Source organism: Lynx canadensis, chromosome C1 (assembly GCF_007474595.2).
Source record: "Lynx canadensis isolate LIC74 chromosome C1, mLynCan4.pri.v2, whole genome shotgun sequence".
In the NCBI taxonomy this organism is placed as follows: domain Eukaryota; kingdom Metazoa; phylum Chordata; class Mammalia; order Carnivora; family Felidae; genus Lynx; species Lynx canadensis.
In genome coordinates, this window is record NC_044310.1 from 47286208 (window position 1) to 47292104 (window position 5897).

Genomic DNA, 5897 nt, shown 5'->3' on the forward strand with positions numbered 1-5897 from the left:
AATCAGATGCAATCATTCATTTGGGAAGTGATCCCAGGCAGCACCAGTTGGGGAGCAGAGAAGTGAGACAGGGAAGGAAAGGAAGCCAATAAATGATGCATTAACAAACGAGTTACAACTGGGGGCAGATGGAGAGAGTCCCTCTGATGAATGTGGGAAGACCGTGTAACACACACCTCAGAGTTTCCAAACAGAGGGATGAAGTTGCTGGTCTATTTATCCACTAACTCCAGCTACTCATTGGTTGAGGGCTGTCCTGGGGATGATTAATTCTCTAGCACTTCCAGCCTCCTTCATGTGCTCCTGGAAGCTCAGAAAAAGCCTCCAGCAAAGGGATTCAGACGCTGACAGCTGCAAGCTGAACCAGCATGTGCAGAAATATGGGCCAGGCACCAACATGCCAGTAGGTATGAGTGGGCACCAGTAGCATCTGCTACAAATGCCTTTTCTGCTGTCACCTGGCTAATTTATTCTTCAAAACACAGGGCAGTAGTCGCCCACTCTGGCAAGTCTTGTATGCATCTGCACCAGGCCTGGTGACTTGTCCCACTTTTCTGTGCACCAGGAGCATTTTGTGCTCATGTCATTCCTACTAAGACTATAAGTGGTGGCTCTGAGACCCAGGTTGGCCCACTCTAAATCCCAGAACAAAATCACTAACATGCTTCCATACAAGTGAGTTCCTTGACTTGTAGATCCGTGACTCCAATCTCTGCCCCTGTCTCCATGTCATGATCTGCTCTGTGTTTCTGTGAGTCCTCTCTTTTTATAAGGACACCCACCGGTCATTAAATTGGGGGCCCACCCTAAGTCCAGAATGATGGCCTCTCAAGATCTTCAGCTTAGGGGCGCCTGGGTAGCTCAGTTGGTTAAGCATCCAACTCTTGATTTTAGCTCAGGTCATGATCTCAGGGGCGTGAGATCTCTTCCGGGGTGCCTGGGTGGCTCAGTTGGTTAAGTGACCAACTTCGGCTCCGGTCATGATCTCGCAGTTTGTGAGGTCATGATCTCGCAGTTTGTGAGTTCGAGCCCCGCGTCGGGCTCTGTGCTGACAGCTTAGAGCCTGGAGCCTGCTTCGGATTCTGTGTCTCCCTCTCTCTCTGCCCCTCCCCTGCTCATGCTCTGTCTCTCTCTGTCTCTCAATAATAAACATTAAAAAAAAAATTTAAAAAAAAAAAGGTTGTCTCTCTTCCTCTGCCCCACTTCCCCACTCACATGCTCTCTTTGTTTATAAATAAATATCCTCAGCTTAATTAACAACTACAACAATTCTATTTCCAAAGGAAAGTTAAAGGAGATAACTTTCCTTTGGGGCCCTTAAATTAGGAGAATATAGGACTGGAACGATTGGTGGCCATCTTGCCCATGATGTGGACAAAGCTGGCCTAAAAAACAAAGCCAACCCAGAAGCAGAATAAAGATATGAAGAGAGAAATAGAAACCTGACATTAGTTGAGCCCTTGGATCCAGCCATACCTGAAGCTAACATCTCCCCTTCTCACTTTCCAGTTACGAGTCAACAAATTTCTTTTGCTTATACTAGTTTGAGTTGTTAACACTTGCAACTGGAACAGTCCTTGCTGATACACTCCAGTGTTGCACATCTGCTGTCTCTCTCCATCCATTTTCCCTCCCTCTTGTTCTCATACCTGACAAATCCCTATTTATCCCCAGGTCTCAGTTCAAGTAGAACTTCCTCAAGCAGATCTTCCCTAAACTGATACCCACCTCCACCCCAGATTCCATCAGTTTTCCCTAATGGATGTTGTCATAGCCCCGTCCTCCTTTCTCATAATAATCATCCCACATTATTGCAATTGCCTTTGTATTGATCCTCCTGTCCCCAAATCACTAATGCAACATAGTCATGAAATATAGTCAGTGGCTAATGTCTAGTCACTCACAACTTAGAATATTCATTTGTTTTCTGAAAAGTATAGTAAAATAAACAATGACCAAGCCTAACTATTTCTGTGTGGCTACTAGACAGTTGTTTAATATGTCCTGATTAATTTTTAGTATATAAGCCAGTAATTGCTTTTACTTAGGATTTCTTAATGAAATAATAATAATATATTTTTAAACTCCCCAGGCTGATCAAAGAGAATAATTAGAAGAGGATAATTACACTCATGAAGGATGAAAATTATTACTTTAATAGTATTTAGTGGTCTGATTAGACTAAGTAAAGGAAGAACCCAGTATGCCAGTTCTTTAAGCATTTTCTGAAGATCTGAATTAAAGTCTAAATAATACAGCACCACAAACTGCCCTTCTTTTAAATAATTTCTGCATTTTTTCCTTGATTATTAAAACCAGTTATAATCATTGTGGAAAACTTAGGAAATACATAAAAGCATAGCTGGAGACAACAGAAAGCTCTATTATCCCCATCAATGAATATTTGCATTTTATTTCTGTGTGCATCCATAACCAGACACCAGCTCAGATCCTGGCTCTTACCCCCAAGGATCCTCCTGCTCTTACCTTACGCTCCTCTGGGGTTCCTGATTTCACTTCTCATGGTCCTTTATCCCGCAGAAACAAAGAAATGCCTTTTCCTTCTTGATTTCCACACAAATGACACTGCCCATACAGCACACTTTCACGGCCAATTTGTACTGAAAATTTGGCAGTAAAGGCAAGGAGGAAATTCACATCACAGGTCCATATGCATCATTCATTCATTCAGCAGAAATAGCCTTTTAAAAAAATGGAATATTAGAATTCCCTTTTCTCAGTCAAGTCACACACTAGGGGTTCTGTGCTGGGTTAAATAGTATCCCCCCCCCACCCCCGCAAAATCACATCCACCTAGAACCTGTGAATGTGACCTTATTAGGAAAAAGGGTCTTTGCAGATGTAATCAAGTCAAGATGAAGTTTCACTAGATTAGCGTGGGTCCTAATCCAATGACTGGTGTTTTACAAGAAGAGGGAAATTGGGGAAGGACCCCCTCGGGAAGGAGGCGAGGTTGCAATTTTGGTGCCACAGGCCAGGGAATACCGAGGACTGCTGGCAACCACAGCAAGCTAGAGAATGCTTTCCTAGAGCCTTCAGAGAGAACACCACCCTGCTGACACCTTGACTCTGAACTTCAAGCCTCCAAAGCTATGAGAAATAATTGTTTTCTGTTATTTGAAGCCACCAAATTTGTTGTGCTCAATTCTGGCAGCTCCAGGAAACTAATAGAGGCTCCAACCCCTGGCCAAGGGATCCTTTCTCTGCCCCCACCCCCATCCCCTCCTCCCCCCCCCCCCATCCCCCAGCGTCCACCCAATGCCAAAAAATTCCTTCTTGCTTCTGGATGCAAAGCAATTTAGGTTATTTTGCTCCTCCCCCATGCAAGGGCCCTTCCTTTGCATATCCAAAGGCCCATTCTTGGCTTCCACTAAAGGCCTGGGGCCAGGGAGGACTTCCCTTTCTTCTGCCTCAGCGGCTGTTCAAAGAAAACTGAGTGAGCAAAGATTGATCCCGACCCTGATAAAAATTATACCATTCTGAAGATTAAAAAAAAAAAAGAAGGAAAAAAGGAAAAGGAAAGCAGTTATGGTCAGCTTTGATGTAAAACAGCAAATTGTGCATATAAAGTAACAAATCCCATTTTTGTTTTTTAAAATGGAGTGGGGGGCACCTGGGTTGTTCAGTGACTTGAGTGTCTGACTTTGGCTCAGGTCATGATCCCATGGTTTGTGGGTTCCAGCCCCACGCTGGGCTCTGTGCTGTCAGAGCCTGGAGCCTGCTTCGGATTCTGTGTTTCCCTCTCTTTCTCTCAAAAATAAATACACATTAAAAAAAAAATTTTTTTTTTAATTAAATAAAACAGAGTGGGATCACTATATAATTTTGTTATTCTTCCCCGGCCCCATATTAGAAAGTCCTCAAGGGTTATACTATAATTTGTACAGATCCACAATCCCTTATCTTCAAATCCAAATTGCTCGGAAAACCAAATGCTGTTTTGAACGTTTGGTGCCAGCTCATGTGGCAGTAAAGCTGACCTGAAGTGGCCTACGGCTATTTACGGTCTATTTATACCAATTAGTGTGACTATAAATAAGTTTCATGGCAGAAACCTGTCTCTGTTGAGGATGCTGCCGCAGACCCTACTGAGGGGGCTAGATAACATGTACCAAGTTCTCCTAAAAACCCAAGATTCTGAATTGGGCAACATTCTCTCGAGGAGTTGTGGACCTGTATGACCATCCCCCTGCTGTTGGATATTTGGGCTCCTTTCAGCGTTTTGTTATTATAATTTTTCTGCCGCAGGAGGCAGATCTTATCTGTGAACCTTTGTGTACATCACTATTTATCTCCCCAACATAAATTCCTTGACATGGAATTAGGAAATCAAAAAAATAAACACTTTTAAGGTCCTTGGTGGATATTACCAGCTTGTTTTCCAGAAAGGTTATACAATGAACACGTCCCTCACCAGCACTGAATAAGACCCGTTGTATCAATTTCACAGAGAAGAATTTTTATCCCACTTTGCTTTGAAGTGCGGTAATTACTGGTGATGTTAGACATATTTTTAAAAGATGTTTATTATCGGGGCACCTGACTGGCTTAGTCGGAGGAGCATGTGACTCTTGATCTCAGGGTCTTGAGTTCGAATCCCCACGATGGGTGTAGAGATTATTTAAATATATAAAACTCAAGAAACAAACAGACAAAAAAAGATGGTTATTATCATTTCTAGTTCTTCTTCCGGAATTGTCTATTCGGGACCGTTGCCCATTTCCTACTGAAGTCAGGACCATCTCATAAGGTTGTTCTGTGTATGAACTGCACCAAGACAAACAGGGTGCAGTGGCTAAAATCAAGTCTGACTCCAATCATCTACCTACCTGTGCACCTCAACTGAGGGACACTTTTTCCTTCTTACAAAGGCTCCTGCATACTTGTGTACTTGGCAAGCCTGCACTACAAGACTGGGTCCAACTACATGGGGTGTCTTTTTCTAATTTATCTGCCCAGAGAGGGGAGCCCTTTTTAATTTGCACAAAGGTACCTAGCTAAGGCCTTGATTAGATCATTGTTTTTCTAATCAATTTGTCTCAGTTCTTTATATAGTAAAACTATTAACTTTTCGCATATCATTTTGTGCTGTATTTTCCTTGCTTATTATTTTGTATTTGTTCCACTCATAAATTATTCAAATGCATTCCATATTGCTTTTCATTAACAAAACCTTCATGGAGTTCTAAGTGGCTTTCTTTCTCTTCCTTTTGCGACTGAATATTTTTTTGAGTGGTGACATATGGGAAGAAGCATATGAAATTTACCTCCTTGAATGGTTAATCCCTGATGTCGAAGGCCAGAACTAGCCATTTGGGGGAACATCTATACCCACCTCATCTATCTAGCCATTTAATCAGTATTAATTATTGAGCATTAAGTACTGAGCACCTGCTATGTTCCACGAACTATGCTAGAATTTGAAACTGCAGAGGTGAATAAATAAAAAGAAACAGCTCTTTCTTTCATGAACTTGCATTGGACACTGTGTATTCAAGTTTAAAGTAACTATTAACATTAGCTAACATTTATGAGAGCTCACAGTGTGGCAGCCACTAGCTTAAGTACTCACATGTACTAGCGTATTTACTTATCTCACCAACCCTTTGAGGAGGTAGGTATACTAGTGTCCCCATTTTACAAGTGAGGAAACTGAGGCATGAGGAGTGTAAGTACCCAGATCCAAGCTCACACACTGACAAGCAGCTTTGCCAGAAGTTGCACCTAGACGTCTCAGCCACCTGCCTTCCTACAGGACTCTCACAGATTGGTCACTTGAACTGCCTCCTCCAACCCTCCCACCCTGTTCTCAGATGGTTGCCCCTAAACAGCAGGCAGTGGATGGACGATAATCACAAATGGCAGACACTCAAGTC